This window comes from Aulonocara stuartgranti (assembly GCF_965226115.1).
Source record: "Aulonocara stuartgranti genome assembly, chromosome: 5".
Lineage (NCBI taxonomy): Eukaryota > Metazoa > Chordata > Actinopteri > Cichliformes > Cichlidae > Aulonocara > Aulonocara stuartgranti.
The window spans coordinates 24,939,193-24,952,188 of NC_138943.1; positions in this window are offsets into that span (position 1 = coordinate 24,939,193).

Consider the following 12,996-nt stretch of genomic DNA (forward strand, 5'->3'; position numbering starts at 1 on the left):
TATCACTTAACTGGACTGTGACAAAAAAAATAATCATCCCTTGCATTTTTGTGGCCCACCATAATCCCACCATAAATATCTCTGATGCATACACATATTATGTTTATATTTCATTTCATTTTGTTTAAATATAGATATTGAAGCAGGTCTTAATCAGGTTGCTTGGTACAGTTGTTTGTAGGGTTATTTCTTAGTTGCGCTGCAGCATGTGACAATAATTAAAAGCTACACTTTAGCTATTAGCAGTGGCTCATGGTCAAAGTAGCCATTCACTTTGCTTCAGATTCTCTTTCTTCCTAAATATGTCCCTCCATCTATTTACTTATCATGTCTTCCTTGTCTCTTCCTCACTTCTCCACAGCTGGTGCAGCTGCAGCAGCTTCCTGTGACTGTGAGACCTGGTTACTAGCTGTTACTAGTTGTTGCCAGTACTACTGTTCACGGTGTAGCAGCACTGACAGCTAACATAGTCAATTTGACATATTTAGCTGTATCTATTATTAGTTTCTTTTTAATGTTTTCCCTCAGCTTTTCAGCTCCACCTTTGCAAGTACTTCCACACTAAACTTTTTCTACAAGCTGCGTGAGCGCACAGCAAAGGGAGGGGAAGGGCCAGTCGTGTTAAGAGATTTGACTGAGAAATATAGTATCAGTAGGGATGGGAACTGATAAGAATTTAGCAATTCCGATTATCAATATCACTTAGTGATTCAATTGGCTTCACCACCACGTTACATTACAGACATTACATTCATGCAAATTAATTACATGGTGCGTGGTCAAATGTTTATGCATCTTAAAGCTATTTCCCCTCTTAGTTGTGCTCAGTTTTGGGGTCAGTACTGAAAAAAGTAATCATTGCACATATTACAAAGAACAATTTTCTTAAAAGTAATGCAGTATGTTACTTAATTGCACAGTTACTTTCATGTTACTCTGTAAATTGATTTGAAACGCACTGTCTCACTAATTAACCTGAGGCTACAGCCCCAGATGCCAAAACATATCACTATCCCAATGAGGACACACGCGATCTTTCTCTTAATATTTAGGTATGAACAAAGCCAACAACACAAATCACAGATGAAAACCAGTACAAAGAAGAACCGGTTCTCAAGTCCCATCCATAAGTGTCTGTAATGAAAATGAATGAATGGGCTGCTGTCGGTGCTTTTACAGCCCACAAATGAGTTGGCATACTGGGAAAATGCCTGGGATACCAGATTACCAGTCCAGCCCTGGAAAAATAGAAAAGAGGGAATGTCTGCAGGAGGGCCTGATGCAGAAGACTAAGGATTTTAGTCATGTGCCAACAGAAGAGTGACTAATACTCAAAGGACAGATGAAGTTTTTATAGAGTTTGAAAACAAATTCTCACACTGAAATATTTCTGGTACAGAATGTTCATCATGAAAACAAATGGCCACCTCACAGCCCCGTGGTAGCCTATGTCACCATGTCCAGGTTCATGCTCCTCCAAAAGTGCAAAAAATTAAGTGTCTGTAATTCAGTGCTCTTGCCCTGATGAAGTTAACTATTTTAGTTACAGTATCAAAGACATGGTTATTTTCATATATTTAAGTGGCTTTTAGCTTTTAGAGCAGCATAAGACAGGAAAGATGGAAGAATGCTGCATCACTTGCTGTAATACTGAACTTAAAAGTACAAACATGCAAAACTCAAAAGCTAGAAACTAGAAACTAAAAACTAGAAACAAACTACCAGGAGGAGAACATTAAGAGGAGAACATGGCACATAAGAAAACAGAGAGCAGGCAGGGATGAGGCATCAGCAGAGGAAGACAGAGGACTTAAGTACACACAGGATCACCATCAACCATTTCTTCCTTTTCAAAGGGAGTTTTTCCTCCCCACTGTCGCCAAGTGTTTGCTCATATGGAATCACACGATTGTTGGGCTTTCTCTGGAAAAGAGAAAACAGAAAAACAATCAGGTGATTGTATAAAGGGCAGTGAGGCGACAGTGATTTGACACTATAAGAATGAAATGGAAATGATTTGAATTAAACTGAATTAACTAACAGAAAATTAGTTTTTACCTTTATGTCTCTTTTCTTCTTTTGTGTCTCCGTGCAGGTATGATGACTGTTTATTTTGCTAAAATCTTCTTTCAGTACTTTACTCAAACTCAACCTGACTACATAGAGTAAAGACCAGCATATGTGTACTAAAGACAAGACACAGGCTCACCTTTAAGTAAGAGGAAAGGAAAGAAAACTGTCTTGAGACGTTATCTTAGAACTAGCAGAGAATGTGCTGTGTTATTAAGATGTTTCATACTTTTGTATGTTTGTATTTCTAAATGATTCACAATAAAGCTGCAGAAAACTGTTGAAAGAGAAGCATTGTCAGAAGCAGTGTCTGAGCATCTTTATTGATTTATCCTCTTTTCAGAGCGTAACACTTGCATGGCCGGCGTGCCAGATTACCAGTCCAACTTTTTCCAACTTTTATCAAAACCTTGCTGACTTTGAAAAGAGTTTAGTAAAAATGTAGCCCTAATGTTGAGTATAAAGTGTACAGGTACACCTGTTTGCCTGCCTTGTTGTAATGCAACTCTCTAATCAGCCAACCACAGATCAGTAATTCAAAGTATTTTAGGCAAGTAGACATGGCCAAGACAGCCTGATGACGTTGAAACTGAGCATCAGGAAGAAAGGTGAGTAAAAGTGTGTTGGTTGTTGTTGGTAGTGTTTCAGAAAGTGCTGGTCTGCTGGGTCTCCAGGGTTTACAGAAAATATCCTGTGAGCATCAGTTTTCTGGGTGAAAATACCTTGTTGAGGTTAGAAGAGAATGACCAGAGAGCCTCGAAGCTGATTTAAGGGCAACAGTAACTCAATCAAGCACTTGTTACAAACAAACTATGCAGAAGAGCATCCCTGAAAGCATACCTGTTTCAAGTAAACCTCTGACAGTGTGTTACTGTATTTGCTCGTACATACATATTTGAAAAATCTCAAAGTAATTTGATTGAAAATGCTAACCCAATGCTGGACAGTATTCAGGAAAGTCAGTGATCTACAGCTGTAACTGACAAAAGTACAAACTGTTTCGATAGTAAAGTATGCGTAGAACCAGTAGCAGTGTGCATAAGAATGTCAAGAATCTCAAATGTGGGTTCGGAAACGTGTTACTGATTTGAAAACTGCAATAACAGTAGCGAGAATGACTTTTCTGCTGTGAGAATAGCACCAAAGCGATCGCGAAAAACTACAATCTGAGCCAGTGTCTCATCGCAGGCCTGCACTGTTTCATAAATCTTCCCTTTTGCTCCTGCTGCTCTCCTCCTGTCACAAATTACTCATGACACTATAAGCATCAGGAAACAGATGAGGAAAAAAAAAAAAGAAAACTCAGGACAAAGCACAGACCACTGTATAGTACACTAATGCAATGCTATTAAGCTAGGTGAGAGTTGTGACTGACAAAAACTTTTCAAATGAACTGTGAAATTATTGCCTCAAAGCAATAACAAAATGTGCTTAGTAGTGATGAAGTATGTGTAGAACCAATAGCATTGTGAAATTGTGTACAAACACAACGCAAAAGACTAATGCAGGCGAGGAAACACATTCACAATGTGAGAACTGCATTAAGAGTGGTGAGAATAATCTTACTGATGTGAGAATTGCTTCAAAGCGACTGAGAAACTGTAAGGCAACCACACGGGAAGAAAGCTGCAATGTGGCAATAAGCCATAAAAGAAAGAAAACCCATCTAACAGCGTCTTCTTTTCTAGAAACAGAGGCACTGTCATTTCTCATAGTCCACAGGCCTCACAGTTTACTACTCCTTTGACAGAGTAGTCCAGTCATAATTATAGCGAGCCTGTTCGGTCATCAAACATCACAGTTTGGTGTACTTGCCATCCCTTGCACTCCAGTAAAGCTTTTACAGTCATCATGATGACAAAGCTGTCATATCTAACAGAGCTGTACTTTGTGTAATGTGGGCAGTCAAAGAGGCTTACTTTTGGTCGGCACACATACTGATAATTCTTCTTCTCTCACTCCTATCATGTAACTATGTAACCGTAAGTGCTATGTAAAAGTACACCATAAAGACTCATATAATAACCCTTTCTATGTAACCCTCTATATATACTGTTGCTTAAGTCATTCATGGAAAGTTGCTGTCTTAAAAGGAATTGATGAGGAAACAATGGCTGTAGTTACTGGAACCAGGCTTAAACCTTTGGTTTATGTAAAGCCAAGATTTTACTTTTATGTTTATTCTTTTTATACAGTTTAAAAATATAAGATGTGAACTTGCCACTTTTTTGGAAGAGTGCTGATTTACATCCTTAGTCTCTGGACACGACACATAAAACTGTTATTATATACAAAAGCCATGCACCAAAAAACACAAAACTAAAAGAAAAATGTAGATAATAAAGCCAATTAAGTGAGTTGATATGGTTAGGGATGTTCACTGTGGACTAACCCCTAAGCCCTCAAGACATTACCTGGATCTGCTCTGTGGTCAATAATCTTTTAATACACACCTCTACTAACAACTGTAAAAGGATGCTTGTATTGTCAGACCTCTCCGTTTATCTGTAGGAACACACACTTCCTGTAAAAATGATATTTTCGCTACATTCACTCAGTCCTTAAGGTCTAAAAACACTGGGACAATAATCTATGACCTAATTAGTGTTTCTTTGTCTGACAGTTGTTGATTGAGAGAACAGAGAGATGAACATGTTCTCCAGGAAACATTTATATGCTGGCCTCCGATGAACATTTAAACCTCGTAACAAAGTGATTCATTGCTCTCACTAGTTAAAAACACCTCAGGTTTAAAATTTGAAGTGTACAGCCTTGATCAAACGAAGCTAAGATACAGAAAAGAAAGGATGCTGCCATCTGTCCCAGGATATGTAAGACTCGGAGTTGAGTCACAGATCTGCTGTTGGACGTCTACCAGGAAACAAGAGGAAAAAAATATTCCCCCACACAAAACACCACCAGTTTCCACCAGTTTCTTTGTGTGACTGTGGTGACCCATTCCTGTTTTTGTCACAGTCACACAAGTCAGCTTTGTGTGGCAGGTACACACATTTTCAGGACATCGATTCAGTTTTCCTTCTCTTCAGTGGAGCGGTATTCATCCTATCAGAGAAGTCTGCAGGGAGTCTGTAACAGAGATCTGACTTTCTGCAAGCAGAGTCTGTGCTGTTATTCACAAGACAACACTGAAGTAAAAACTTCACTTTACTATGACAAAAACCAGAACTCATTCAACTTTGGGGAGATGTTACGGTTACAATAAAGCCTATTCCAGCTGTCACACAGAAAGTCACAAGCCTATCACAGGGCCAACATGAGAGACAGACAACCATTTATGGTCAAATTCTGTCAGGGCACTGGGTTTGTGACCCAGCATTTTGAGTTTATTTTGTATGTCTGATTTCTTATGATGTATTAGAGTAATGGTAAGTTCTACTGTTATTATTAGTATGTCTTAGGTTTTGTTTAGTTAAAATTTCATCCATGCTCCCTTGTTTGTGTTGTTTTCTGTTTCCTGTGTAAGTCACTTGTACTTTACGTATGATTTTTAGTTATGTCTAAGCCTCGTTCCCCTTATCTGTTTCCCTGTTCCTCTTGTTAAGGTTCAAAATATTGGGGATGGAGACAAGAGAAAAAACCACAATAACAACACTGGTCCGGCCGGGTTGAGTCAAACGATGATTTAATGATCACACACGTGGGAGATGGACACTGATGCAGACAGCCTCAAAATCTCAAAATGGTGGAGCATTGCTCAAACTTTTATAACCTCTGGTGCCTCCACCTTATCATAAAAAGCCTAAACATTCACATGCTCTCTCTCACACAGCGCCTAAGCTACGACCTTGGCTCCCTGTTTATCTGCTCCTGCTGAAATGGGGCAGAAAACTCCAGCACACTCTGTTCTCTTCTACTCAGACAAATTAGACAATAACCTTCTGCGAACAGTATTTCTTATAACTCAGCAATATAATGCATCATAAAACAATATCATTCATTCACAACAAGTCAGCAATTTAATGTAATGCAAATCAGTTTAACTAATGCAATAGTTATCAGCTTCTTCTAATTCAGGAGAATAATGCAAACTAAAACTACATAATAATTCACAATCTTTAATTAGGGGTATAACATGGCATAAAATAATATCATAATTTTACAATTCCCCCTGATGAGGTCATTAGAATAATGACCTCACAAACACCCTGTAGCCCAGTGTGGCCGGGTTCATCTCTTCTCACTCCTGAGGTCCTTTGTCCCCCTGAGGGGCAAACCATATGTAAGATGACCTCTGTGTTTGCGCAAGTCAGGTGCAAGACAAACTATTACTACAAGGATAGCAGGTCCAGATGACACTCCCCTGTTCTCCCACAGCTTTATTTGGTGTTCCCTTATACCATTCAGACGTAGACTAGAACCTCTGTCCGAAGAGCTCTTAACCTTTATTTTATTGCTGCAGCTACCAGTGTCGTCCAGTTGGGTGATCCTCTGCTCTTAATTCTTCAACCTTAGGGGTTAGACAACCCTTCAGTCGTAACACAGATCAGGGGATTATTCTGCTCCGATTTCAAACAACGATCTGTGTATTCTCCAGAAAAAGGAACAGGAAGGTGTCCCCTTTTTGCCCAAAAGCCTCTCGAACTTCGTTGGTCTGGTGTTCCCGGATTTCCGCCAACCCCTTCATGGTTATTGCTGTGTTTATGGGATCCATCCTTTTGTGGTGACTAGCTGGAGCCCAAACGCCATGACCCTTGGACCCAGTTGATGTCTCGGCAGTCACTGTGTCTGACTCTGCTACGGAGGATCCTCGCATCTCTGTGACCTCGCCTGGTGTCTGTTCCTTTCTCTGTAAGAGACAGAAAACCAAAACACCTCTCTTCCTAACCCTAATAATCTAATGTTATTATCTACTGGCCTTCTAGTGATTCAGAATTGGTCTAAAACATTCAGAATGTCCCAGGGACTTATTCTAATCATATCTTATGTGTGTGTAAGCATGTTTGCATTTAGCCCTCCGCACTCAAGGCATTTCTTACACTTTATCAGTCCGGACAGTCACGCCGAACGAAGCTTCTGACCTTCAAAAGGCCGAGTGCCAACTCGTTATAAGCACATTTGCAAGGTGTGTCTGAAAATTATTGAAACCCCTCTTTTTAACAAAAGACAAAAAATTAACAAATCTTCTAAACGCTATTCAGTTCATTTCAATGAGTAATGATTAAACATGAAAGTGATAGTTTATGCTTTTTCACTGATTCTCTAAAAGGTCCGTCTTCTCGGACCGCTATTAGCTTAAGCTTTACCATTCCTAAATTATTAAAGACACAAATGAAGTTATAAAATGTTCAAATAATCCTGGTTTGATGTTAAAGCTCAACCTTCCCCCCCTTTTTTGACACATTCCAATGTGTCAAATCAACGGAGCTAGAACATTCGAAAAAAAGTTAGGCAGCTACAAAGTTTCCCAGACTCTTAAGGTGATCCGCGTGTAACGTTCTGACTCAGGTATTTAATATTTTAATAAATGTCGTTTAATTAACTGCCACTATTTAAACTAACCTTAAAGACATAATTTAAGAAAAGATCACAAAGAATAACATGATATCAGTGTTTTGTAAGCGCGTGCGGCCTTCTATGCTCGAAGCCTTTCCCCTCAATAGATCAGTCAGACATTCGCGCTGACTGTAGCTTTTAACCCTTATTAACTTGAGCACAACTCTACAATGAGCAACAAGTTGCAATATGTATAAAAATGATCATGGTTACACCTGCAATGAAAAATTATATCATTATCCTAACACCTGTAAATGGAAGATTCATCAGAAGTTATAACAATCACAGGAACACAGATGTTAGTATAAGGTCAAAAGCTTCAATAAATGATCATCGATGCAATGCTTGTTGCATGATTCTCATACAATAATAATGCTGACATTGAAAATAACAGTATAACACCCCCTTTTGTCCCGTTTCACTTGACACCTAAACGTTTATAAATGCCTCTTTAATTCTTGATTTTATTTCCCCCTTTTCTCCCCTTACTGACCACAGCAGGGGGATCTTAGTTTTGAATCAGCCATGAATCCAGCTCACCTGATTCATCAGTGAGCTCCACCATCACTGGCGTCTGACAGGGTGGCGCTGCATACTCTTCCTTTAATATCACTATTTTCAACCTGTTAATGAGAGTGTTTAAACCTGAAGTCGACTACGTCCACAACAAGTCAATACAGCTGTAAATGTGGCCAATTATCAATCTATTACCAATCAATAACAACAGATAACTTCTATTTTATGCATGCTTTTAATCAACCACTCACCCAGAGGATCTCCAATCCCAGGAAATGCCTTCTCCTCCTTTAATGAGTCTGTCCTCCTTCCATGCCCTGGTAACTGGTCCATCCAGAGCCATATGATCTCAAATATACATACGACAAGCCAAACCACACCTTGGTCACACCAACCCCCTTTCCACCCCCAATATGTCCAATGCCATCCTAGTATGGACTGTCAAAAGTGGCTTTAACGCTGACTGTTCTGACAATCCATTTTATAACGTTCCTGGTCAGATTTGCCAATCTCTGCACCAGAGTTTTAAACGTTTCGCCATTTTCATTAGGTTTTATCTTTTATTTAGTTTCGACTCCAGATTTTCAATTTTTTGCCAGTTGTAATTAGTTTTTACCAATTCTTTGCTAGTTTAGTCTAGTTTTTATTTTCTGAAAATCCTTAGTTTCAATTTAGTTCTATTTGTGTTTTGCAAAAGTTAAGTGTAACAAAATCTCAGTTCCATCATATCAGTCATGCTCTTCTAATTATCCTTGGGTGTTGAGACTAATAACTATTAACTCTTGCCGCACCGAGTGTTCCTAATTTTGGTTGAAGTCAATTGATAACCTTTTGAAGGCGATTGTTTCACACCTTTATTTAGATGTCCCAGTCCTGTTATCTCGGGATACATCACGCTGCCTTATCTGGGGTTAGCTATTTTCTTGGGATGCGAGTTAAGTGGGTGAGCTCTTCAACGAGGGGGAGCGTGCTCCCCCTGATGAGGTCTTCTAGGTAAGCTAGGTTAACCTTCTTGTGTGAGCTTTTCAAGTGCACTTTTAAGGTTTGTGGGATTTTTTGTTTTATAAATGTCCCTCAAGACCCCCTGATGACCCAGTAATTCATTTTTGCGCACTGTAGTACACATTTAGTTTTTTGCTTGTAGCTCTCATACTCTACTTGCCACTCCTCTAAGTCCTGATGTTTCTTAGAGAGGACAACAGTACCTTTAAAATTATGTCACATGTGTGGGGGTGTGGCCTTGCCAATTGTTTTTCCCACCTTTTCAAAATGGCTGGCGTGCCCACAAGCACATTTTATGGAAGAGAGAAAGGTAAGCTTGATATTTACATTTAAAATGTTTTGTTAAACTCAGATTTTTATTTTATTCAAAAAATAAACATCTGGTAAATAATTTCAGGGGTCTTTAAGAATTAGGCTCATTTACTTTCACAGGGAACATGACTAATTTATTAATGTGTGCTCTACACATTGGGACTTTATATTTATATTTATTTCACTTTTTCCTAATACCCAACTTTTGACAAAGGCGGAGAGAATTCTTAACACAATTATTAAGGGAGATTCAAACATAGATTTTTCAAAATATGAGAGGGTCAGGACCCACTAAAAGCCACAGAGAAGATTATCGAGATGCAGTGGCAGATGTAATAGAGAAAGACACAGGGCCACCTGAAATCTGTCGTCCTATCTGGTGCAAAACCAACATGTAGTAGAATCTGGAATTTTGATTTTGAGTTAAAAATAAAATATGGGTAAAATGCAGAAATCTTTTCCAGTAAAGTAAAAAAAATAAGTCTGTCTCCCCAGTCTGTTATGTTTCATGTCTGCGTTTTCCATGTCATATTGTCAGGCTTGTGCTGTCACAGTCTTCGTCTCATTATGTTTCCTGGTTTATTTTGACAGTCTCGTGTTCCATGTTCAATGTGTTTAGTTTTGCTTCACCTGTGGCGTCATGTTCATTTGTGTCAGCTGTGTTCCCCGTGTGTGTCCACGTCCCTCACCACCCTTCTGTGTATTTAAGCTGTCTCTGAGGTTTTTTTCATGTTCAGGTTTTTAATCATGTTCAAGATTTTGTTCTTCGCCTCTTTTGTTTTTAGCATTTTGTTTTTTCCACTTTAGTTCTAGTTAGTTTGGCCTCAGTGTGCATCTGCCTTTTTTTTGTACCTTTTTTCCAGCCAAAAATGAACTGCTTGACTTTTGTTAAATTATAGTTTCGTTCCGAGCATCTGGATTTGGGTCCTTCTCCCTCAGCATGGTCTGCCAGTGCAAATGTGACACATTCATGCCCATTTAGCACCACCAAGACAGGGTGCCTGTAATGGAGCACACGCAGGCACTTTTCTAGCATCAGGTTAGACCTCCTTTTGCCTCAGAACTGCCTTAATTCCTCATGGTGCTGGAAACATTCCTCTGATTTTGGTCCATACTGACATACTAGCTTTACACCGTTACTGCAGATTTGTAGGCTGTGCATCCAAAAAAGTGCTCCATTGGACTGAGATTAAATAAGGTGCTGAAAATTAGAGAATTTCTGGTTCCACTATGATGCTCCATTGGATTAACATCTGGTGACTGTCATGTTCAACAAACCAGTTTGAGATGGTTTGAGCTTTGTGACAGTGCAGGGCATGATCAACTGTACAACCCCATGTCGCTTATTTAATTTGGATATATCCAAATGGAGCTAAAAAGTACTCCGGAAACCACACAGACGGACAAACATCCTGTTTCCAAGTACATATCGTCTAAATATCATCTCAAACAATGATGAGTTATATCCTCGTTAAGATTACATTTTTGATGTAATATGTACATACAAAAAAGAGGAGGAACACATTAATTTATCACACTTTGTATTTCCTGCAGCTTTTGCTTGACTGCTCTCTGTGCTGGTATGATCCCACTTTTATCTCAAGATACAACACTAGCTCTGGAGGAAATTAAAGCATATATTGTACTCTGGCAGGAGCTTAAATGACTTTGGTGCAAGACAAAAAATAAATATATTTTAAAAAGCCTAAAATAAGCCTGCATAAGTACTTCTAAAGTCACTAAATAAGTCAGTAATTTTCTTTTACTGTACTGATGTCTCCCAGGGTTACCTAGAAACACACAAGACTGTTGCTGTACCAGCATTACAGATCTTTTCTGTGAGTGATATTGTAGGGATGCACTCGTTAGCGCTGTCCCCTCCTAGCAAGAAAGATCTGGGTTTGAATTTGCTGTGATCCTTTCTGTGTGGAGTTTCTATTGTTTCTGCCAGGTGCTAGGTTAATTAGTGCAGTGATTGTAAGCTGGCTTTAGTTGTGAATGCAAGCGTAACTCTCTTTGTGTTTGTCCTTTGTAACAAAGATGTGCAACTGTGGTAACCGAACCTCTTTTTTCCCTTCATATTGAAACTCATTGCTAAAAGGTTATTTGGGTGCATCAGAAAATTACACTAAGGCCGGTCACCTTGAAGTAATGAGATGAGAAAGGGTCCCTGACCAAGCATGGGTATGAATGTGTTGATGCAAATAACCTAACAAAAAGAAAAATATCCCGCTATACAAGAAAACCCTTTGCTTTTCAATGAGGCATAGACATTTTAAAAATGACATTTAGTGTACATCAAAATTCTATTTTAGAGGCTGATCATTTCACCACTGAACTATTTTTTTTTTAAAATGCCATCCATCCATTTTCCCCCCATTTATCCAATTCAATTTATCCATTTATCCAATTGATCACAAATTAACCTAATCCATGCAGGTCTTTGGACAGCCAAAGGAAGCTAGAGTGAAATCAAGTAAACTCTACACACAGACTGAGAACAGAAAGGCCTCGGCCAGTCAATGCATTTGAACCAGGATCTCTTGCTGTGAGGTGATAGTGATGCTGCTAATCAGCACACTGAATGGCAGTACCATTAGTAAGTCTCTCACTTAGAGTTGGAGTTCAGATACAAAAACACACCTGACAGATTTATTGTTTTACTTGAGCTGCAGGGGAAAAACACAAAACACATGATCATATTTAAAAGCCTGCAGAATGAACCCATTAAAAATTGTTGACAGGTTGTGTAATTGTCTGTCTTTGGTTTTAATTTTGACTTCATAGGTCTCTGAGGCCACAGACTCTCGTGCTAAGGCTGTAAAGAAAAATGGGGCTTTAAACTAATATGAATTGCCATGCACACTATATAATAGCTTGAAAAATACATAACAAGCATCACAGGGGATTAATTTGTCCATAATAGGATTAAAGACCTCAGTCACACATGAATGCCAACAACAGTACAGTAGCCACCCACCTGACTTTTGTTTCTTCCTTTTGCTGCCATTATAGGAGAAAACTAAAGCAACACAGGAAATACAGACTATGTTCTCTGTTCTGGACTTGATCCCTGTGAATTTAAAAAGATGACTTGACACTGAATGAGTTTCGTATGTTTAAGAGTGAAGAAGTGTCACAGTTTCCTTTGTAACCCTAGTTTTTCCTGTGCTTTCTATTTTCCCTTGTTTGTGTCTCGCTGTTTCTTTGTATTTATTTATTCCATTCTACTAGCTCCTGTTTTAATTTGAAGGTTATGTCATTTTTTTTTTTTGACAGTTTTTTGTAGTTTTTACATCCTCTCTTTGGTTCTTTTCAACTTCTTGGTGTCTGGGAACACCTGTACTTTATCACCCTTCTCCCAGTTGTGTATTTATTCTGCTATCAGGTCTCCTTGGTACTCTGGTTAATGTGTCACCTTATGGGTCAAATCCTTTCCCCGTGAGGATGTGACAGGAAGCAATAAACAGTCAGTCACTTTGGTTTCATCACTTATTTATGAGATGCTGCACAGTTTCCCATCAAACCACGAGTGTCTTTTTTAAGTCTGCAAAATGTGGGGTGCTTTTAATGGTTTTGAAA